The 24,000-nt window shown below is 58.0% G+C and overlaps 3 non-coding genes across 3 annotated transcripts in view; 2 read left to right on the top strand and 1 right to left on the bottom strand.

Annotated features, from left to right (window-relative positions):
* Positions 1-8,591: 8,591 nt before the first annotated feature.
* Positions 8,592-8,710, top strand: LOC131873771 (5S ribosomal RNA). The gene has a single exon (XR_009371670.1). It is a non-coding gene; the product is annotated as a 5S ribosomal RNA (ribosomal RNA).
* Positions 8,711-14,795: 6,085 nt separating this feature from the next.
* On the top strand, positions 14,796-14,914 carry LOC131873770 (5S ribosomal RNA). Its single transcript, XR_009371669.1, has one exon. It is a non-coding gene; the product is annotated as a 5S ribosomal RNA (ribosomal RNA).
* Positions 14,915-23,479: 8,565 nt separating this feature from the next.
* LOC131873875 (28S ribosomal RNA) overlaps positions 23,480-24,000 on the bottom strand; it is a 3,384-nt gene continuing 2,863 nt past the window's right edge. The window contains exon 1 of the ribosomal RNA XR_009371760.1: positions 23,480-24,000. This exon is cut by the window's right edge and continues 2,863 nt beyond it. This is a non-coding gene — a ribosomal RNA (28S ribosomal RNA).

The following is a 24,000-nucleotide window of genomic DNA, read 5'->3' as shown; positions in this document are numbered from 1 at the left end:
CTCCAACGGCTAGACGGAAGAGGCTTCACGGCTGCCTCAGAATGGTCCAAGCATCGAACGCACTTGGGGCGACTACCAGTGACAACCCCTTATCCCGTGATGCGTCCGATACGAAGATAGTTCCAAGGCGGCCGAGGAGCCTCACTACATAGCAATCGAGGTGCGAGGTGGGGGATGCGGCGAGATGGCCCCAATGGCTAGACGGAAGAGGCTGCAGGGCTGCCTCGGATTAGTCCAAGCATCGGACGTGCTTGGGGCGACTACCATTGACAACCCCTTATCTCACGATGCGTTCGATACGAAGATAGTTCCAAGGCGGCCGAGGAGCCTCACCGCATAGCAATCGGGGTGCGAGGTGGGGGATGCGGCGAGATGGCCCCAACGGCTAGACGGAAGAGGTTGCAGGGCCGCCTCAAAATAGTCCAAGCATTAGACGCACTTGGGGCGACTACCAATGACAACCACTTATCTCACGATGCGTCCGATATGAAGATAGTTCCAAGGTGGCCGAGGAGCCTCACCGCATAGCAATCGGGGTGCGAGGTGGGGGATGTGCAAGATGGCCCCAACGGCTAGACGGAAGAGGATGCAGGGCCGCCTCGGAATAGTCCAAGCATCGAACGTGCTTGGGGCGACTACCAGTGATAACCCCTTATCCCGTGATGCGTCCGATACACAGATAGTTCCAATGGCCCCAATGGCTAGACGGAAGAGGCTTCAGGGCCGCCTCGGAATAGTCCAAGCATCGGACGCACTTGGGGCGACTACCAGTGACAACCACTTATCTCGCGATGCGTCCGATATGAAGATAGTTCCAAGGTGGCCGAGGAGCCTCACCGCATAGCAATCGGGGTGCGAGGTGGGGGATGTGCAAGATGGCCCCAACGGCTAGATGGAAGAGGCTGCAGGGCCGCCTCGGAATAGTCCAAGCATCAGACGCACTTGGGGCAACTACCAATGCCAACCCCTTATCCCGCAATGCGTCCAATACATAGATGATTCCAAGGCGGCCGAGGAGCCTCACCACATAGCAATCAGGGTGCGAGGCGAAAGATGGGGCAAGAAGGTGCCAATGGCTAGACGGAAGAGGCTTCAGGGCCGCCTCGGAATGGTCCAAGCATCGGACGCGCTTGGGGTGACTACCAGTGCCAACCCCTTATCTCACGATGCGTCTGATACAAAGATGGTTCCAACGCGGCCAAGGAGCCTTAGCGCATAGCAATCGGGGGTGCGAGGCAAGGGATGCGGCGAGAAGGCTCCAACGGCTAGACGGAAGAGGCTTCACGGCTGCCTCGGAATGGTCCAAGCATTGAACGCACTTGGGGCGACTACCAGTGACAACCCCTTATCCCGTGATGCGTCCGATACGAAGATAGTTCCAAGGCGGCCGAGGAGCCTCACTACATAACAATCGGGGTGCGAGGCGGGGGATGCGGCGAGATGGCCCCAACGGCTAGATGGAAGAGGCTTCAGGGCCGCCTCGGAATGGTCCAAGCATCGGATGCGCTTGGGGCGATTACCAGTGCCAACCCCTTATCACGCGATGCGTTCGATACACAGATAGTTCCAAGGCGGCCGAGGAGCCTCACCGCATAGCAATCGAGGTGCGTGGCGAGGGATGCGGCAAGAAAGACCCAATGGCTAGACGGAAGAGGCTTTAGGGCCACCTTGGAATGGTCCAACCATTGGATGCGCTTGGGGTGACAACCAGTGACAACCCCTTATCCCGCGATGCGTCCGATACACAGATAGTTCCAAGGCGGCCGAGGAGCCTCACTGCATAGCAATCTAGGTGCGAGGCGAGGGATGCGGCAAGAAGGACCCAACAGCTAGATGGAAGAGGCTTTAGGGCCGCCTCAGAATGGTCCAAGCACCGGACGTGCTTGGGGTGACTACCATTGCCAACCCCTTATCCCGCAATGCGTCTGATACACAGATAGTTTCGAGGTGGCCGAGCCTCACCGCATAGCAATCGGGTTGCGAGGCAGATTATTGGGAAGGGAACCCCCTGGGATGCAGCTCAAGCAGTGCCCAAAGGGACTGGAATGTGGAATCACATCGAGAGACCCAAATGCTATACAAGGGCTCAAATCAAATTATCGATTTGGCCACAACATGGATGCATCAGAACGACTACCTTTGCCGAACCACTCTCGCAATTGCATCCATACCGAAACCAATAGGCATTTCCGTTAGAGCCCTCGCATAGCATTCGGGAATCTCGCATGCCCCTCTAAATTGACCAATGCTGGCACTCAATGAAAATCCGAGCGCTACCACCGTTCGAGCACCAGCATTTGTCGGGTTAGAGGGGCACAGGGGAGAATGCTCCAGTCAACACCTCCCCTATATAAGTTATTTGTCCGATTCTCGCACAACCGTAGTCTGCCTCGTCGAATCAAACAACGGTCCCAGATTCTGACTTCCGTTCCGTAGAGACCCAAAAGCTAGATGGAGGCTCGTAAGAAAGAGAGTCGGCGCATAGCAATCGGGTTTCTCGAACGTTTAGGGACCGAGCTCACTTGCGAATAGGGCAAAATCCGCCAAGCAACCCAAAAGCTAGATGAGGGCTCGAATTGAATCGCCTAGGCGGCCACAACAAGGACGTGTTGGATCGACTACCAGTGCCAAACCATTCGGCAAGATGAGTCTGTGTCGAGGCCGGATAGAGATTCTCAGAGAGCGCCCACATAGCATTTAGGAGACCTGTCGCGTCCCTCACACTCGACAAATGGTGGTGCATGTTTATAAATCCGAGCGATCCCAACCCTTTCAAGCACCAACATCGGTCGAGATAGAGGGGCATGGAGGGGGCTGCCTGAGACAACATAGTCCCCTATATAAGTTATTTGTCCGATTCTCACACATCCGAAGAATGGTCATCAAATCTGACAATAGCCCAACCTTCCGACTTCCGTCCCAGAAAGCCCAAGAGCTATCTAAAACGTTCATGGCTGGAACTCGATCGCGGCTATACCAGTCCACCAAGCAACCCAAAAGCTAGACTAGAGCTCTAGTCGAATCACCTCTGTGGCCACTGCAAGGACGTGTTGGAGCGACTACCATTGCCGAACCATTCCGCAGGTCGAGTCCATACCGAGGCTGCATAGAGATTCCCGATGAGCTCCTGCATAGCAATCAGGAGACTTGCCGTGTCCATCACAATCGATAAATCCTGGTGCAATATTTTTGCATCCGAGCACTCCAACCAGTCGAGCACCAGCATCAATCGACATAAACGGGCACGGGGGGAGGATGCTCGAGAACAATACCTCCCCTGTAACGGGTCTGCATTGGGCAGAATACTTGCACAGATTTTGGATCGGGTCCAGCCTTAGTGGGGTTCCATTTTGCATCGGAACTCTTTCTTTTGCATAGCCGACATGGAGTTGGTGTTTCGCACAGCCGACTTAATTCATTTCATCGGCGGGGCCGATATGTTTTATTTCTTTGGCGGGGGCCGACATGGGACTTGGCCGATGTTCTTCTTAGCGCGGACTTAACTCATATGAGTCCGGACCTATATGGGCGCTAATTTTTCATTGGCGGGATTTCTTTTGGGCCGGCCCTATCCGCCCAACGGCTCTTTTATTTGGGTCCGACCCTCCCGTATATAAGATGAGCGGGATGCTCATTCGAAGCAAGCAAGCAGAGGTAGAAAGCGATCGAGCATTCGGCAGCGAGCAGACGAGCAGACAGATGTGAGTTTTCGGCGTCGCAAGTCTGAGTGCGAACATTGCAGCGAGGGACTTTATTGCTCAGGCGAGCATTGGGGTCTTGTGACTTGGCGATCTGGCACCTCGAGGAGCTAACTGGTTCTCCTCTTGAGCGAGCCGATCCCAGTCTGAGTCGAAGGGACTCTTTGTAACTTGTCCGAGTCAGATTGGCTGGCTGGGCAAACCATTTGGGGGCGACCGGTATTTCTCAATACCGAGTTCTATCCAGCATTGTAATCTTTGAGGATAATAATAAAGGATATGGGCACCTCGCCCCACCTTTGAATGTTGTGTTGTCTATTTTATTCCGCATTGCATCCTGTATCCTTTTATGCATTCTGGGAGCAAGTCGATCTGTAATTTCATTGTGCATTCCACTTTAGCGCAATATTGGAAGGGACGAGGCGTAGGCCGAAGGTCTCTGACCTTGAACGGATCCGAGTCGGGTCGGGACTTGTCGGTGCCGCACAGGCTTAACTCCCAAAGCCCGTGACATCCCCTATATAAGTTATTTGTCTGATTCTCAAACAGCTGAAGTCTGGTCATCGAATCGGGTCAAAGACCACAACTTCCGACTTTACCCACAATGCAAGTCATCGAATCAAACATCGGCCCCCGAGTCGGACTCCATGCGTATGTCAGGTCATCGGACCCAAATTCCACCTTCCTGCACATGGCGGGCCATCAACATCAACTCGGTCATCAGACCCAAACTCCACCTTTTTGTGCATGGCACGCCTTCAACTTGGTCATCGGACCCAAATTCTGCCTTCCTACGCATGGTGGGCCATCAACATCAACTCGATCATCGGACCCAAATTTTGCCTTTCTGCGCATGGCACCCCATCAACTCGGTCATCGGACCCAAATTCCGCCTTCTTGCACATGGTGGGCCATCAACTTCAACTTGGTCATCGGACCCAAATTCCGCCTTTCTGTGCATGGCACGCCATCAACTCGGTCATCGGACCCAAATTCTGCCTTCCTGTGCATGGCAAGTCATCGGACACAAATTCCAACCTCACGAATATGCCTACGTATCGAATTGGTCATCGGACCCAACTTCCGACTTCATCCATACCGTAGGGTCTTTGAGGTTGGCGTGGTGCACTCAACCCGAGGAGTCGACCCATTGAAGCATACACCTCCCCTATATAAGCTATTTGTCCGATTCCCACACCTATGTAGTTTGCACCTCCGACCAGGACATCAACCCCAACTTCCGAACTCGACTGCAATGACGACACCAGCACCTTGGTGCGCACCTTGCGACGCACAGTGCCAACATTCGCCTTCCTGCAAAAGGCAGGTCATCAAACCCAAATTCCGACCTCATGTGCATACCTACTAATCGAATCGGTCATCGGACCCAACTTTCGACTTTATCCATACAATAGGGTCTTTGAGGTTGGCGTGATGCGCTCAACCCGGGGAGTCGACCCATTGAAGCATACACCTCCCCTATATAAGCTATTTGTCCGATTCCCACACCTGTGTAGTTTGCAGCTCCTATCAGGACATCGACCCCAACTTCTAAACTCGCCTACAACGACCGAACCAGCGCCTTGGTGCGCACCTTGCAACGCACAGTGCCAATGTTCGCCTTCCTACACATGGCAGGTCATCAGACCCAAATTCCGACCTCGCGAGTATGCCTACATATCGAATCGGTCATTGGACCCAACTTCCGACTTCATCCATACCGTAGGGTCTTTGAGGTTGGCGCGGTGCACTCAACCTGGGGAGTCGACCCAACGAAGCATACATCTCCCCTATATAAGCTATTTGTCCGATTCCCACACCTGTGTAGTTTGCACCTCCGATCAGGACATCGACCCCAACTTCTGAATTCGTCTACGTTGACCGCACCAAAGGTGCACGCCTTGGTGCTCACCAAAATCTGACTTCTGACTTCTTCCGCAATGCAGGGTCTTTGAGGTTGGCGCAGTGCGCACAACCAGGGGAGTCAACCCACCGAACGCAACACCTCCCCTATATAAGCTATTTGTCTGATTCTCATAAATGCGTAGTCTGCAGCAATGATTAGGACATCCACCCCAACTTTCGACTTCTTAAACAAGATAGGGTCTTTGAAGTTGGTGCAATGCACACAACCAGGGGAGTCGACCCATCAAACGCAACACCTCCCCTATATAAAGCTATTTGTCCGATTCTCATACGTGTAGTCTGCAGCAACGATTAGGACATTGACCCCAACTTCCAAATTTGTTTGCATTGACCGCACCAAAGGTGCGCGCCTTGGTGTGCACCCTGGAGTGCACTTTGGTGCTCACCTCGGTGCACACTTTGGTGTGCACCTCGGTGTGCACCAAAGGTGCGCACCTTGGAGCGCACCAAAGGTGTACACTTTGGAGTGCACCACATAGGGTCTTTGAGAGGTTGGCGCAGTGCGCACACCAAGATGGGTGTTGAGGTGCATGCCGAGGTGGGTGGGTGCTAGGGTGCGCTCCATGGTGGGTGCCAGGGTGGGTGCGTGCTAGGGTGGATTCCAAAGAGAGTCATAGGGTGGGTGCCAAGGTGGGTTGGTGATATAGTGGGTTCAAAGGTGGGTACTAGGGTGGGTTCCAAGGTGGGTCATAGGTTGGGTGCCAGGATGCGTGGGTGTTAGGTTGGGTGCCAAGGTGGGCTCCTGGGTGGGTGGGTGCTAGGGTGGGTTTCAAGGTGGACGCGAGGGCGGGTGCCAAGGTGGGTAACAAGTTGGGTGTTAGGATGGGTGAGTGATAGAGTGGGTGCCAAGGTGGGTTGGTGCTAAGGTGGATGCCAAGGTGGTTCACAGGGTGGGTGGGTTCTAGGGTGAGTTCCAAGGTGGGTCACAGGTTCAGTGCTAGGGTGGGTGTCAAGGCGGGTGTCGAGGTGCCTGGGTGCTAGGGTGTGGATGCCAATGTGTGTCATAGGGTGGGTACTAGGGTGGGCTGCAATGTGGGTGCCAAGGTGGGTAACATGCTCGGTGGGTTCTAAATTGGGTGCCAGGGTGGGTGTGCACCCACTTTGCCCGAGGTGGGTGCCAAGGTGCCAGTGTGGGTGGGTGCTAAGGTGGATGCCAAGGTGGGTGAGAAGGTGGGTGATAGGTTGAGTGGTAGGATGGGTGGGTGCCAAGATGGGTCACAGGGTGGGTGCAAGGGTGGGTAGGTGTTAGGGTGGGTGTCGGGGTGGGTGGGTGCTAGGTTGGGTTCCAAGGTGGGTGCGAGGGTGAGTGTCGAGGTGGGTCACAGGTTAGGTGCTAGGATGGGTTAGTGCTAGGGTGCAAAGGTGCCAAGGTGGGTGCTAGGATGGGTCGATGCTAGGGTGAGTGGCAAGGTGGGTGCCGAGGTGGGTGCCAAGCTGGGTTCCAAGGTGGGTGACTGCTATGGTGGATGCCAAGGTGGGTCACAGGGTGGGTGCCAAGTTGCTAGGTTGGGTTCCAAGGTGGGTGCCAAGGTGGGTGCTAGGGTGTGTGGGTCACAGGGAGTGTCACAACGTGGGTGCCAGGATGGGTGCGCACCCACACTGGCCAAGACGGGTGCGAGGGTGGGTTCCAAGGCTGGTCACAAGCTGGGTGCTAGGATGGGTGGGTGCCAAGGTGGGCACCAGGGTGGGTGTGCACCCACCATAGCCAAGGTGGGTCACGGGATGGGTCCTAGGGTGGGTCACGGGGTGGGTACTAAGGTGTGTGCCAAGGTGTGTCATAGGGTGGGTGCCAAGATGGGCACCAGGGTCGGTGTGCACCAACCCTAGCCAGGGTAGGTCACGGGGTGGTTGTCGGGGTGGGCATCAAGGAGCCAAGGTGGGTGGCAAGTAGCCAAGTTGCGTGCCAAGGTGGGTGTCAGGGTGGGTGCCAAGGATCCAAGGTGGGTGCCAAGGAACCAAGGTGGGTGTCTGGGTGGGTGCCGAGGTGGGAGCCAGGGTGGGTCCCAAGGTGAGTGCAAAGGTGGGTGCCAGGGTCAAGGTGAGTGCCAATGTGGGTTCCAAGGTGCTAGGGTCAGGGTGAGTGCCAATATGGGTTCAAAGGTGCTAAGTTGGGTGCGAGGTTGGGTGCCAGTGTGGGTGGGTGCCAAGGTGTGCTAGGTGGAAGCCCAGGTGGGTCGGCATCCCATGGGTGTCGAGTTGGGTGCCTGATGGGTGCTTCTTGTCAAGTTTTAGTCGTCGGGACTCATTTCGAGCCTTAGAAGTCGTTTCTTGTCCGGTTGCCCTGTCTTCGACCTGGGAACCCAATTTTGGTCCTCGGGTCCCATTTTTTTTTGTCTCACATCCCACTTTTGGCCTATGGCCTTTTCGGGGTCGATTCTTGTTTTGGGCATCAGAGCATGTTTCTTCTCCTAAAAACCAATATTTGTTTATTAAGTCTCGAAACACATTTTTGTTCTCGTGGACCCATCATGGGTGTTGGAATGCATTTCTGGTCCTTGGGTCCCATTTTGCATCCCGAAACTTGTTTTCGGTGCTTGATCCCTATTTTGGGTGCCCAGCTTGCACCAAGTGTGCACCCGGGGCAAACTGAGCGCCTTGGTGCACCGGGGCAAGATCGAGCGTGCACCCGAGTCGCCCCGAACATGAACCAAGGTGCACTCGGCCCACATGTGAGCGTAGGTCGTTGCGCCCGAGGTGGTGTGTGGGCACCGCGTTGCAGACGGGACACTGCACGCACTTGGGCGGGTCGGGTGCGCACACGACGCCCCGTCCAGGTGCACGCATGTAGGCCGGGCCAGGTGCACACCCGACGCCCTAGCAAGGTGTGCACAACTGGGCAGGGCTCACACTTGGCGAACGGGGCGCACTTGGCAAGGGAGGGTGTGCACCTCGACGGGGGTGGGTGGCCGGGGTGGATTCGCACGTGGGTCGCGGTTTGCTAAGTACACACTGCGACAAGCTCATAACGGGTGCGATCATACCAGCGTTAGTGCACCAGATCCCATCAGAACTCTGTAGTTAAGCGCCCTTGGGCCGGAGTAGTATTGGGATGGTTGACCTCCAAGGAAGTCCCGGTGTTGCACCCTTTTTTAGTTTTTCACGGGGCGTCGCAATGCTATTTGAATTAACCTATTGCCCGTTTGCGTTCTCATCAGGGCCGGGCCGGGCCGGGGTGCGGTGCCCGCACTACCACGCGCGCGGGGGTGACACCGAGCGTGCACCCAAGGCACCCCGAGCACACAGGCCACGGTGCAACCCGGGCGTTGTGCGCGCACCCCAGTGCGCCCTTGGTGCTGCGCACGCACCCAGGTGAAATCGGTGTGCACCTCGGCCAGTGCACGCTTGGTCGAGTCGCGCATGTTGGCCAAGGTGCATGGCGATGTTTCTTGCTCTAAGGTTCCACACCAGACCCCCGGGACAGGTGAGCGAAGCTGGGCGGGGCCAGGTGCACGCCCGGGGTAGGTGCACACAGCTGGAGAGAGCTTTGGAGCGCACCAGAGGTGCACACCTTGGAGCACACTTTGGAGCGCACCAATGATGCGCTCCATTCAAAAGTTTCCTAAAAAGGTAAAAAAAGTTGAGATTATAGAATTTCCCACTTGAGAGATTGTCAAAAAAAAATTAAAAAATGAAGGAAACACGGGTGCCAAGGTGTGCGCGCCCGCGTGTGCAGCCCAGCCAAGGTGTGCACACCAAGGCACCCACCCTGGTGAAGGTGCACGCAAGGTGCGCACCCGAGGCAAACCGGACAATTAACCCAACTTTCAACTTAACGCGCACCTGTGCACCTTGGAGTGCACTTCAGAGCGCTCCTTGGTGCGCACCAATCTTGGGCACCTCGGAGTGCACCATGGCGCCCACCAAGGCGTGCACCCGGGGCAAAATGAGCTCCGACTTCGTACGCACCTTGGAGCGCACAAAAGGTGCGCACCATGGCACCCACCAAGGTGCGCAGCCCAGCCAAGGTGTGCACATCAAGGTGCGCACCCTAGCGAAGGTGCGCACCCGGGGCAAACCGAGCTCCGACTTCGTGCGGACCTTGGAGCGCACAAAAGGTGCGCACCATGGTGCCCACCAAGGTGCGCAGCCCAGCCAAGGTGTGCGCACCCCGGGCAAACCGAGCTCTGAATCGTGCGCACCAGAGGTGCAGGCCATCGTGCGCACCTTGGAGCACACTTCGGAGCCCTCCTTGGTGCGTACCGATGTTGCGCACCTCGGAGCGCACCCGGGGAAAACAAGGCAATTAACCTGACTTTTGACTTTGTGGGCACCTTGGAGCGCTCTTGGGTTTGCACCTCAGAGCACACCGAGGTGCGCACCTTTGATGCGCTGCCTTCACCAATTTCGAGAAAAGGCAAAAAAACATTGAGAAGGTGTGCGCACTGAGGTGCCCACCATGGTGAAGGTGCACGCGAGGTGCGCACCCGGGGCAAACCGGGCTCCGACTTTGTGCACGCCATGCTGCGCACCTTGGAGGGCCATTGTGCGCACCTTGGAGCACACTTCGGAGCGCTCAATGGTGCCCAACCCAGCCAAGGTGCCCACCGCGGCGAAGGTGCACGCGAGGTGCACACCCGGGGCAAACCGGGCTCCGACTTCGTGCACGCCGCACCTTGGAGCACACTTCAGAGAGCTCCTTGGTGCGCACCATGGTGCCCACCAGGGCGCGCAACCCAGCCGAGGTGCCCACCCCAGTGAAGGTGCACGCGAGGTGCGCACTTGGGGCAAACCGGGCTCCTACTTCGTGCACGCCATGCTACCCACCAAGGCATGCAACCCAGCCAAGGTGCCCACCGCAGCGAAGGTGCACGCGAGGTGTGCACCCAAGGCAAACCGGGCTCCGACTTCATGCACGCCGCACCTTGGAGCACACTTCAGAGCGCTCCTTGGTGCGCACCATGGTGCCCACCAGGGCGCGCAACCTAGCCGGCGTGCCCACCCCGGTGAAGGTGCACGCGAGGTGCACACCCGGGGCAAACCAGGCTCCGACTTCGTTCACGCCATTGTGCGCACCATGGTGCCCACCGCGGCGAAGGTGCACGCGAGGTGCGCACCCGGGGCAAACCGGGCTCTGACTTCATGCACGTCGCACCTTGGAGCACACCTCAGAGCGCTCATTGGTGCGCACCATGGTGCCCACCAGGGCACGCAACCCAGCCAAGGTGTGCGCACCAAGGTGCCCACCCCAGCGAAGGTGCACGCGAGGTGCGCACCCGGGGCAAACCGGGCTCTGACTTCGTGCACGCCGCACCTTTGAACACACATTGGGGCGCTCCCAGGTTCACACCAGCATTGCGCACCGTGGTGGGCACCTCAAAGCACACCAAGGTGGGCAGCGAGGTGCGTACCTTTGATGCGATGCCTTCACTAATTTCCATAAAAGGCAAAAAAAAATGAGATTTTAAAATTTCCGTTTTGAAATATAGTGAAAAAAAGGGAATGCTGGTGCCATCTTGAGCCCGCCCTAGTGCGCAGCCCAGCCAAGGTGTGCGCACCAAGGTGCCCACCCTGGCGAAGGTGCGCGCCCGGGCAATTAACCCAACTTCCGACTTCGCGCGCGCCAGGGTGGGAGCGTGCCCAACAACCGGGCCTCGGAAGAGCCAATACGAGAAACCCCACCAAATGCTCTAAGAAAAAAAGAGGGGGAGCTCTAGTAACCCCGCTTCGGAGCGCACCCGGGGCAAACCCAGCCAAGGTGCCCACCCCAGCCAAGGCGCAGGCGAGGTGCACACCCGAGGCAAACCGGGCTCCGACAACGTGGACGCCGCACCTTGGAGCACACTTTTTAGTGCTCCCGGGAGTGCACCGTGGTGGGCACCTTAGAGCACACCAAGTTGGGCACCGAGGTGCGCACCTTTGATGCGCTGCCTTCACTAATTTCCAGAAAAGGCAAAAAAAAAGGATATTTTAAAATTTCCATTTTGAAAGATAGTGAAAAAAACAGAACGCAGGTGCCATCTTGAGCCCGCCCTGGTGCGCAGCCCAGGTAAGGTGCCCACCCTGGCGAAGGTGCGCAACCGAGCAATTAACCCTACTTCCCATTTCGTGCGTGCCAGAGTGCCAACCGGGCCTAGGAAGAGCCAATGCGAGAAACCCCACCAAATGCTCCGACAAAAAAAGAGGGGGCGCTCCAATAACCCCACTTCGGAGCGCAGATGGGGCAAACCCAGCCAAGGTGCCCACCCAGACGAAGGTGCACGCGAGGTGCGCACCAGGGGCAAACCGAGCTCCGACAACGTGAACACAGCACCTTGGAGCACACTTCGAAGAACTCCCGGGTGCCCACCGGCAATGCGCACCGTGGTGGGCAGCGAGGTGCGCACCTTTGATGCGCTGCCTTCACTAATTTCCAGAAAAGGCAAAAAAAAATGAGATTTTAAAATTTCCATTTTGAAAGATAGTGAAAAAAATGGAACGCGGGTGCCATCTTGAGCCTGCCCTGGTGCGCAGCCCAGGCAAGGCGTGCGCACCAAGGTGCCCACCCTGGCGAAGGTGCGCACCCGGGCAATTAACCCTACTTTCGACTTTGTGCGCGTCAGGGTGGGTGCGCACCCAACAACCGGGCTTGGGAAGAGCCAATGCGAGAAACCCCACCAAACACTCCGACAAAAAAGAGGGGGCGCTCCAATAACCCCGCTTCGGAGCGCACCCGGGGCAAACCGGGCTCCGACTTCATGCACGCCGCACCTTGGAGCACACTTCGAAGCGCTCCTTGGTGCGCATCATGGTGCCCACTAGGGCGCGCAACCCAGCCAAGGTGTGCACACCAAGGTGCGCACCCGGGGCAAACCGGGCTCTGACTTCGTGCACGTCACACCTTGGAGCACAGATCGGGGTGCTCCCGGGTTTGCACCAGCATTGCGCACCGTGGTGGGCACCTCGGAGCACACCAAGGTGGGCAGCAAGGTGCGGTGCCATCTTCAGCCCGCCCTGGCGCGCAGCCCAGGTAAGGTGTACACACCAAGGTGCCCACCCTGGAGGAGGTGCGCACCCGGGGCAAACTGGGCTCCGACTTCGTGCACGGCATGGTGCCCACCAAGGCGTGCAACCCAGCCAAGGTGCCCATCGCGGCGAAGGTGCACGCGAGGTGCGCACCTTAGGTGCACACCCGGGGCAAACCGGGCTCCGACTTCATGCAGGCCGCACCTTGGAGCACACTTCGGAGCGCTCCTTGGTGCACACCATGGTGCCCACCAGGGCGAGCAACCCAGCCAAGGTCTGCACACCAAGATGCCCACCCCGGCGAATGTGCACGCGAGGTGCGCACCCGGGGCAAACCAGGCTCCGACTTCGTGCACTCCGCACCTTGGAGCACACATCAGAGCGCTCCCAGGTTCGCACCAGCGTTGCGCACCTTTGATGCGCGCCCAAGGCAAACCGGGCTCCGACTTCGTGCACTGCATGGTGCCCACCAAGGCGCGCAACCCAGCCAAGGTGCCCACCGTGGTGAAGGTGCACGCGAGGTGCGCACCCGAGGTGCACACCCGGGGCAAACCGGGCTCCGACTTCGTGCATGCCGCACCTTGGAGAACACTTCAGAGCACTCCTTGGTGAGCACCATGGTGCCCACCAAGGCGTGCAACCCAGCCAAGGTCTGCACACGAAGGTGCCCACCCCGGCAAAGGTGCACACGAGGTGCGCACCCGGGGCAAACCGGGCTCAGACTTCGTGCACGCAGCACCTTGGAGCACACATCAGAGCGCTCCCGGGTTCGCACCAGCATTGCGCAACTTTGATGTGCTGCCTTCACTAATTTCCAGAAAAGGCAAAAAAAAAAAATGAGATTTTAAAATTTCCATTTTGAAAGATAGTGAAAAAAACGGAACGCTGGTGCCATCTTGAGCCCGCCCTGGTGTGCAGCCCAGGCAAGTTGTGCACACCAAGGTGCCCACCCTGGCCAAGGTGGGTCCTAGGGTGGGTAATGGGGTGGGTACTAAGGTGCGTGCCAAGGTGGGTCATAGGGTGGGTGCCAAGATGGGCACCAGGGTGGGTGTGCACCAACCCTAGCTAGGGTAGGTCACCGGGTGGTTGTCGGGGTGGGCGTCAAGGAGCCAAGGTGGGTGGCAAGTAGCCAAGTTGCGTGCCAAGGTGGGTGTCGAGGTGGGTGCCAAGGATCCAAGGTGGGTGCCAAGGAACCAAGGTGGGTGTGTGGGTGGGTGCCGAGGTGGGAGCCAGGGTGGGTCCCGAGGTGGGAGCCAGGGTGGGTCCCAAGGTGAGTGCAAAGGTGGGTGCCAGGGTCAAGGTGAGTGCCAATGTGGGTTCCAAGATGCCAAGGTCAGGGTGAGTGCCAATGTGGGTTCAAAGGTGCTAAGTTGGGTGCGAGGTTGGGTGCCAGGGTGGGTGGGTGCCAAGGTGTGCTAGGTGGAAGCCCGGGTGGGTCGGCATCCCATGGGTGTCGAGTTGGGTGCCTGATGGGTGCTTCTTGTCAAGTTTTAGTCATCGGGACTCATTTCGAGCCTTAGAGGTCGTTTCTTGTCCGGTTGCCCTGTCTTCGACCTGGGAACCCAATTTTGGTCCTTGGGTCCCATTTTTTTTTGTCTCGCATCCCTCTTTTGGCCTGTGGCCTTTTCGGGGTCGATTCTCGTTTTGGGCATCAGAGCATGTTTCTTCTCCTAAAACCCAATATTTGTTTATTAAGTCTCGGAACACATTTTTGTTCTCGTGGACCCATCATGGGTGTTGGAACGCATTTGTGGTCCTTGGGTCCCATTTTGCATCCCGAAACTTGTTTTTGGTGCTTGATCCCTATTTTGGGTGCCCACCTTGCACCAAGTGCGCACCCAAGGCAAACCGAGTGCCTTGGTGCACTGGGGCAAAATCGAGCGTGCACCCGAGGCACCCTGAACATGCACCAAGGTGCACTCGGTGCACATGTGAGAGCAGGTTGTTGCGCCTGAGGTGGTGTGTGGGCACCGCGTTGCAGACGGGACACTGCACGCACTTGGGCGGGTCGGGTGCGCACACGACGCCCCGTCTAGGTGCACACACGTAGGGCGGGCCGGGTGCACACCTGACGTCCTAGCAAGGTGCGTGCACCCGGGCAGGGCTCACACTTGGCTAACGGGGCACACTTGGCGAGGGAGGGTGTGCACCTCGACGGGGGTGGGTGGCCGGGGTGGATTCACACGTGGGTCGCGGTTTGCTAAGTACACACTATGACAAGCTCATAATGGGTGCGATCATACCAGCGTTAGTGCACCAGATCCCATCAAAACTTTGCAGTTAAGCGTGCTTGGGCCAGAGTAGTACTGGGATGGGTGACCTCCCGGGAAGTCCGAGTGTTGCACCCTTTTTTAGTTTTTCGCGGGGCGTCGCAATGCTATTTGAATTAACCTTTTGCCCATTTGCATTCTCGTTGGGACCGGGTCGGGCCAGGGTGCGGTGCCCGCACTACCGCGCGCGCGGGGGCGACACCGAGCGCGCACCCAAGGCACCCTGAGCACACAGGCCACGGTGCAACCCGGGCATTGTGTGCGCACCCCGGTGCGCCCGAGGTGCTTCGCGCGCACCCAGGTGAAATCAGTATGCACCTTGGCCAGTGCGTGCTTGGTCGAGTCGCGCACGTTGGCCAAGGTGCACGGTGATGTTTCTTACTCTAAGGTTCCGCACCAGACACCCGGGACAGGTGAGCGAAGCTGGGCGGGGCTGGGTGCACACCCGGGGCAGGTGCACGCAGCTGGAGAGAGCTTTGGAGCGCACCAGAGGTGTGCACCTTGGAGCACACTTCAGAGCGCACCAATGATGCGCTCTATTCAAAAGTTTCCTGAAAAGGCAAAAAAAGTTGCGATTATAGAATTTCCCACTTGAGAGATTGTAAAAAAAAAATTAAAAAATGAAGGAAATGCGAGTGCCAAGGTGTGCGCTCCCGGGTGCGCAGCCCAACCAAGGTGTGCGCACCAAGGCGCCCACCCTGGCGAAGGTGCACGCAAGGTGCACACCCGAGGCAAACCGGACAATTAACCCAACTTTCAACTTCACGCGCACCTGTGCACCTTGGAGCGCACTTCGGAGCGCTCCTTGGTGCGCACCAATCTTGGGCACCTCGGAGTGCACCATGGCGCCCACCAAGGTGCGCACCCAGGGGAACCGAGCTCTGACTTCGTGTGCACCTTGGAGTGCACAAAAGGTGTGCACCATGGTGCCCACCAAGGTGCGCAGCCCAGCCAAGGTGTGTGCATCAAGGTGCACACCCTGGTGAAGGTGCGCACCCGGGGCAAACCGAGCTCCAACTTCGTGCGGACCTTGGAGCGCACAAAAGGTGCACACCTCGGAGCGCACCATGGCGCCCACCAAGGTGCACAACCCAGCCAAGGTGTGCGCACCTCGGGCAAACCAAGCTCTGAATCATGCACACCAGAGGTGCACGCCATCGTGCACACCTTGGAGCACACTTCGGAGCCCTCCTTGGTGTGCATCGATGTTGCGCACCTCGGAGCGCACGCGGGGAAAACAAGGCAATTAACCCGCTTTTTGACTTCGTGTGCACCTCGGAGCGCTCTTGGGTTCGCACCTCAGAGCACACCGAGGTGCACACCTTTGATGCGCTGCCTTCACCAATTTCCAGAAAAGGTAAAAAAACATTGAGAAGGTGTGCGCACCGAGGTGCCCACCCTGGCGAAGGTGCACGCGAGGTGCGCACCCGGGGCAAATCGGGCTCCAACTTCATGCACACCATGCTACGCACCTTGGAGGGCCATGCTGCGCACCTTGGAGCACACTTCGGAGCACTCAATGGTGCCCAACCCAGCCAAGGTGCCCACCGTGGCGAAGGTGCACGCGAGGTGCACACCCGGGGCAAACCGGGCTTCGACTTCGTGCACGTCGCACCTTGGAGCACACTTCGGAGCACTCCTTGGTGCGTACCATGGTGCCCACTAGGGCGCGCAACCCAGCCGAGGTGCCCACCCCAGCAAAGGTGCACGCGAGGTGCGCACCCGGGGCAAACCGGGCTCCGACTTCGTGCACGCCATGGTGTGCACCATGGTGCGCACCGCAGTGAAGGTGCACGCGAGGTGTGCACCTGGGGCAAACTGAGCTCTGACTTCGTGCACGTCGCACCTTGGAGCACACTTCAGAGCGCTCCTTGGTGTGCACCATGGTACCCACCAGGGCGCACAACCCAGCCAAGGTGTGCGCACGAAGGTGCCCACCCCGGCAAAGGTGCACGCGAGGTGCGCACCCGGGGCAAATCGGGCTCTGACTTCGTGCACACCGCACCTTGGAGCACACATCGGGGTGCTCCCGGGTTCGCACCAACGTTGCGCACCGTGGTTGGCACCTCGGAGCACACCAAGGTGGGCAATAAGGTGCGCACCTTTGATGCGATGCCTTCACTAATTTCCATAAAAGGCAAAAAAAAATGAGATTTTAAAATTTCCATTTTGAAAGATAGTGAAAAAAAGGGAATGCTGGTGCCATCTTGAGCCCGCCCTAGTGCGCAGCCCAGCCAAGGTGTGCGCACCAAGGTGCCCACCATGGCGAAGGTGCGCGCCCGGGCAATTAACCCAACTTCCGACTTCGCACGCGCCAGGGTGGGAGCGCACCCAACAATCGGGCCTCGGAAGAGCCAATGCGAGAAACCCCACCAAACGCTTTGAGAAAAAAAGAGGGGGAGCTCCAGTAATCCCGCTTCGGAGCGCACCTGGGGCAAACCCAGCTAAGGTGCCCACCCCAGCCAAGGTGCAGGCGAGGTGCGCACCCGAGGCAAACTGGGCTCCGACAACGTGGATGCCGCACCTTGGAGCACACTTCGTAGTGCTCGGGTGTGCACCGTGGTGGGCACCTCAGAGCACACCAAGGTGGGCACTGAGGTGCGCACCTTTGATGCGCTGCCTTCACTAATTTCCAGAAAAGGCAAAAAAAAGGAGATTTTAAAATTTCCATTTTGAAAGATAGTGAAAAAAATAGAACGCAGGTGCCATCTTGAGCCCGCCCTGGTGCGCAGCCCATGTAAGGTGCTCACCCTGGCGAAGGTGCGCAACCAGGCAATTAACCCTACTTCCGACTTTGTGCGCGCCAGGGTGGCAACCGGGCCTGAGAAGAGCCAATGCGAGAAACCCCACCAAATGCTCCAACAAAAAAAGAGAGGGCACTCCAATAACCCCACTTCGGAGCGCAGATGGGGCAAACCCAGCCAAGGTGCCCACCCAGATGAAGGTGCACGCGAGGTGCGCACCAGGGGCAAACTGGGCTCCGACAACGTGCACACAGCACCTTGGAGCACACTTCGAAGAACTCCCGGGTGCCCATCGGCGTTGCGCACCGTGGTGGGCAACGAGGTGCGCACCTTTGATGCGCTGCCTTCACTAATTTCCAGAAAAGGCAAAGAAAAATGAGATTTTAAAATTTCCATTTTGAAAGATATTGAAAAAAATGAAACGCGGGTGCCATCTTGAGCCCGCCCTGGTGCGCAGCCCAGGCAAGGCGTGCGCACCAAGGTGCCCACCCTGGCGAAGGTGCGCACCTGGGCAATTAACCCTACTTCCGACTTTGTGCGCGTCAGGGTGGGTGCGCACCCAACAACCGGGCTTGGGAAGATCAAATGCGAGAAACCCCACCAAACGGTCCAACAAAAAAGAGGGGGCACTCCAATAACCCCGCTTCGGAGCGCACCCGGGGCAAACCGGGCTCCAACTTCGTGCACACCGCACCTTGGAGCACAGTTCGAAGCACTCCTTGGTGTGCACCATGGTGCCCACTAGGGCACGCAACCCAGCCAAGGTGTGCACACAAAGGTGCGCACCCGGGGCAAACTGAGCTCCGACTTCGTGCACGCCACACCATGGAGCACAAATCGGGGCGCTCCCGGGTTCGCACCAGCGTTGTGCACCGTGGTGGGCACCTCGGAGCACACCAAGGTGGGCAGCGAGGTGCGCGCCTTTGATGCACTACCTTCACTAATTTCCAGAAAAAGCAAAAAAACACTAGATTTTAAAATTTCCGTTTTGAAAGATAGTGAAAAAAACAAAACGCGGGTGCCATCTTGAGCCCGCCCTGGTGCGCAGCCTAGGCAAGGTGTACGCACCAAGGTGCCCACCCTGGTGGAGGTGCGCACCTGGGGCAAACCGGGCTCCGACTTCATGCACGGCATGGTGCCCACTAAGGCGTGCAACCCAGCCAAGGTGCCCACTGCGGCGAAGGTGCACGCGAGGTGCGCACCCGAGGTGCACACTCGGGGCAAACCGGGCTCCGACTTCGTGCACGACGCACCTTGGAGCACACTTCAGAGCACTCCTTGGTGCGCACCATGGTGCCCACCAGGGCGTGCAACCCAGCCAAAGTCTACACACCAAGGTGCCCACCCCGGCGAAGGTGCACGCGAGGTGCACACCCGGGGCAAATCGGGCTTCGACTTCATGCACGCCGCACCTTGGAGCACACATCAGAGAGCTCCTAGGTTTGCACCAGCGTTGCACACCTTTGATGCGCTGCCTTCACTAATTTCCAGAAAAGGCAAAAAAAAATGAGATTTTAAAATTTCCGTTTTGAAAGATAGTGAAAAAAATGGAATGCGGGTGCCATCTTGAGCCCACCCTAGTGCGCAGCCCAGGCAAGTTGTGCGCACCAAGGTGCGCACCCTGGCGAAGGTGCGTACCTGGGGCAAATCGAGCTCCGACTTCATGCGCACCTTGGAGCGCACAAAAGGTGCGCACCTCAGAGCGCACCATGGCGCCCACCAAGGTGCGCAGCCCAGCCAAGGTGTGCGCACCCCGAGCAAACCGAGCTCCGAATCGTGCGCACCAGAGGTGCACGCCATCGTGCGCACCTTGGAGCACACTACGGAGCCCTCCTTGGTGCACACCGATGTTGTGCACCTCGGAGCGCACCTAGGGAAAACAAGGCAATTAATTCGACTTTCGACTTCGTGCGCACCTCAGAGCGCTCTCGGGTTCGCACCTCGGAGCACACCGAGGTGCGCACCTTTGATGCGCTGCCTTCACCAATTTCCAGAAAAGGGAAAAAAACATTGAGAAGGTCTGCACACGAAGGTGCCCACCCCGGCGAAGGTGCACGCGGGGTGCGCACCCGGGGCAAACCGGGCTCCGACTTCGTGCACGCCATGCTGCACACCTTGGAGGGCCATGGTGCGCACCTTGGAGCACACTTCGGAGCGCTCAATGGTGCCCAACCCAACCAAGGTGCCCACCGTGGTGAAGGTGCACGTGAGGTGTGCACCCGAGGCAAACCGGGCTCCAACTTCGTGCACGTTGCACCTTGGAGCACACTTCGGAGCGCTCCTTGGTGCGCACCATGGTGCCCACCAGGGCACGCAACCCAACAGAGGTTCCCACCCCGGCAAAGGTGCACGTGAGGTGCGCACTCGGGGCAAACCGGGCTCCGACTTCGTGCACGCCATGGTGCCCACCAAGGCGCGCAACCCAGCCAAGGTGCCAACTGCGGTGAAGGTGCACGCGAGGTGCGCACCCGGGGCAAACCGGGCTCCGACTTTGTGCACGTGGCACCTTGGAGCACACTTTGGAGCGCTCCTTGGTGCGCACCATGGTACCCACCAGGGTGCGCAACCCAGCTGAGGTGCCCACCCCGGCGAAGGTGCATGCGAGATGCGCACCCGGGGCAAACCGGGCTCTGGCTTCGTGCACGCCATGGTGCCCACCGCGGCGAAGGTGCACGCGAGGTGCGCACTAGGGGAAAACCGGGCTCTGACTTCGTGCACGCTACACCTTGGAGAACACTTCGTAGGGCTCCTTGGTCCGCACCATGGTGCCCACCAGGGCGCGCAACCCAGCCAAGGTGTGCGCACCAAGGTGCCCACCCCAGCGAAGGTGCACGTGAGGTGCGCACATGGGGCAAATCGGGCTCCGACTTCGTGCACGCCGCACCTTGGAGCACACATCGAGGCGCTCCCAGGTTTGCACCAACGTTGCGCACCATGGTGGGCACCTTGGAGCACACCAAGGTGGGCAGCGAGGTGCACACCTTTGATGCGATGCCTTCACTAATTTCCATAAAAGGCAAAAAAAATGAGATTTTAAAATTTCCGTTTTGAAAGATAGTGAAAAAAAGGGAATGCTGGTGCCATCTTGAGCCCGCCCTGGTGCGCAGCCCAACCAAGGTGTGCGCACCAAGGTGCCCACCCTAGCGAAGGTGCGCGCCCGAGCAATTAACCCAACTTTCGACTTCATGCGCGCCAGGGTGGGAGCGCACCCAACAACCGGGCCTGGGAAGAGCCAATGCGAGAAACCCCACCAAACGCTCTAACAAAAAAAGAGGGGGCGCTCCAGTAACCCCGCTTCGGAGCGCACCCGGGACAAACCCAACCAAGGTGCCCACCCCGGCCAAGGTGCAGGCGAGGTGCGCACCCAGGGCAAACCGGGCTCCGACAACGTGCACGCCGCACCTTGGAGCACACTTCGTAGCGCTCCCAGGTGCGCACCGTGGTGGGCACCTCAGAGCACACCAAGGTGGGCAGCGAGGTGCACACCTTTGATGCACTGGCTTCACTAATTTCTAGAAAAGGCAAAAAAAAAGGAGATTTTAAAATTTCTATTTTGAAAGATAGTGAAAAAAATGGAACGCGGGTGCCATCTTGAGCCTGCCCTGGTGCGCACCCGGGGCAAACTGGGCTCCAACTTCGTGCACGACATGGTGCCCACCAAGGCGTGCAACCCAGCCAAGGTGCCCACCGCGGTGAAGGTGCATGCGAGGTGCGCACCCGAGGTGCACACCCGGGGCAAACCGGGCTCCGACTTCGTGCAGGCCACACCTTTGAGCACACTTCGGAGCGGTCCTTGGTGCGCACCACGGTGCCCACTAGGGCGCGCAACCCAGCCAAGGTCTGCACACCAAGGTGCCCACCCCGGCGAAGGTGCACGCAAGGTGCGCACCCGAGGCACCGGGCTCCGACTTCGTGCACGCCGCACCTTGGAGCACACATCGGAGCGCTCCTAGGTTCGCACCAGTGTTGCGCACCTTTGATGCGCTGCCTTCACTAATTTCCAGAAAAGGCAAAAAAAAATGAGATTTTAAAATTTCCATTTTGAAAGATAGTGAAAAAAATGGAACGCAGGTGCCATCTTGAGCCCGCCCTGGTGCGCAACCCAGGCAAGTTGTGTGCACCAAGGTGCCCACCCTAGTAGAGGTGCGCGCCCGGGGCAAACTGGGCTCCGACTTTGTGCACTGCATGGTGCCCACCAAGGCGCGCAACCCAGCCAAGGTGCCCACCGCGGCGAAGGTGCACACGAGGTGCACACCCGGGGCAAACCGGGCTCTGACTTCATGCAGGCCACACCTTTGAGCACACTTCGGAGCGGTCCTTGGTGCGCACCATGGTGCCCACCAGGGCGCGCAACCCAGCCAAGGTCTGCACACCAAGGTGCCCACCCCGGTGAAGATGCACGCGAGGTGTGCACCTGGGGCAAACCGGGCTCGGACTTCATGCACGCCACACCTTGGAGCACACATCGGAGCGCTCCCGGGTTCGCACCAGCATTGCGCACCTTTGATGCGCTACCTTCACTAATTTCCAAAAAAGGCAAAAAAAAAAATGAGATTTTAAAATTTCCGTTTTGAAACATAGTGAAAAAAATGGAACGCGGGTGCCATCTTGAGCCCGTCCTGGTGCGCAGCCCAGGCAAGTTGTGTGCACCAAGGTGCCCACCCTGGCCAAGGTGCGCACCCAGGGCAAACTGGGCAATTAACCCAACTTCTGACTTCGTGCACGCCAGGGTGGGTGCGCACCCAACAACCGGGCCTGGGAAGCCCCAATGCAAGAAACCCCACCAAATGCTCGGACAAAAGAAGAGGGGCCACTCCAATAACCCCACTTTGGAGTGCACCAGAAACCCCACTGGACGCTTGGGCAAAAACGTAATGCGCACCCGTAGGCCCTACCCAGAAATCCCCACTTTGGACATGGGGAGCTGCAACAGTAAAAAGCCTCACTAAACTCTCGGACGGAAAGGTGGCTCAAGGGTAATGCCCGAAACCCCACTTCCACTTCCGACCGAGGCAGCCCCGCTCTTCGGAGCCCCACCCAGCACTTGGATGAAAAAAATGCAGCACATGGGTTGCCCAGCTTGGCACCTGGATGAGAAACCCCTCTTCGGAGCCCCGCCCACCACTTGGACAAAAAAAATGCGGCCCCCGAATGAGAAACCCCTCTTAGAAGCCCCGCCCAGCACTTGGACGAAAAAAATGCGGCCCAAGGGTTGCCCAGCTTGGCCCCTGGATGAGAAACCCCTCTTCGAAGCCCCGCCCAAGACTTGGACAAAAAAAATGCGGCCCAAGGGTTTTGCCCAGCTCGGCCCCCGGATGAGAAACCCCTCTTCAGAGCCCCGCCCAGCACTTGGACGAAAAAAATGCGGCCCCCAGATGAGAAACCCCTCTTCGGAGCCCCGCCCAGCACTTGGACGAAAAAAATGCGGCCCCCGGATGGGAAACCCCTCTTCAAAGCCCCGCCCAGCACTTGGATGAAAAAAATGCGGCCCAAGGGTTGCCCAACTTGGCCCCCGGATGAGAAACCCCTCTTCGGAGCCCCGCCCAGCACTTGGACGAAAAAAATGCGGCCCAAGGGTTGCCCCAGCTTGCCACCCAGATGAGAAACCCCTCTTCGGAGCATGGAAAACCCCACTCAGCCCTTTGACAGGAAGGCAGACCCAAGGTCACATCATTTTCATCCACACTTGGCATCCGGGGAAGAAAACAGTGCGCCACAAACCGCACTCAGCCCTTGGGCAAAGAAAGGGTCGCACCGTTGGCAACCCCGCTTGGCACTTGGCACTGGCAGAGGAACCCCGCCTCGGGGGACTTTGGAGAGAGAGATGTGGGTCAGCGAGCAACGAAGAAGGTTAGAACTATAAACCCCACCTACGATAGAGCCAAAAAAAAGAGGTCGCACGAATCAAGGCGACAGAGGGCTGAATCTCAGTGGATCGTGGCAGCAAGGCCACTCTGCCACTTAAAATACCCCATCACTTATTTAAGTTGTCTGCAAAAGATTCTTCTCGCCGACAACTTGAAATTGTTATCCAAGGTTGCTCCGACCAGGCAGTTGTGCCGATCGAAGGTAGCCAATGACACGGGCCCCTGGGGGTGCAAGAGCACCCCTACTATGGGTCGCGATGCAGCCAGAGAGAGAGATGTGTTGCATCTAGCGTGGATTCCGACTTAGAGGCGTTCAGTCATAATCCGACACATGGTAGCTTCACGCCACTGGCTTTTCAACCAAGCGTGATGACCAAATGTGTGAATCAATGGTTCCTCTCATACTAAGTTGAATTACTATCGGGGCGCGGATCATCAGTAGGGTAAAACTAACCTATCTCATGACGGTCTAAACCCAGCTCACGTTCCCTATTGGTGGGTGAACAATCCAACACTTGGTGAATTCTGCTTCACAATGATAGGAAGAGCCGAC

This window comes from Cryptomeria japonica, chromosome 2, assembly GCF_030272615.1.
Source record: "Cryptomeria japonica chromosome 2, Sugi_1.0, whole genome shotgun sequence".
Classification (NCBI taxonomy): Eukaryota; Viridiplantae; Streptophyta; class Pinopsida; order Cupressales; family Cupressaceae; genus Cryptomeria; species Cryptomeria japonica.
This window is presented reverse-complemented; position numbering and strand designations above follow the sequence as displayed.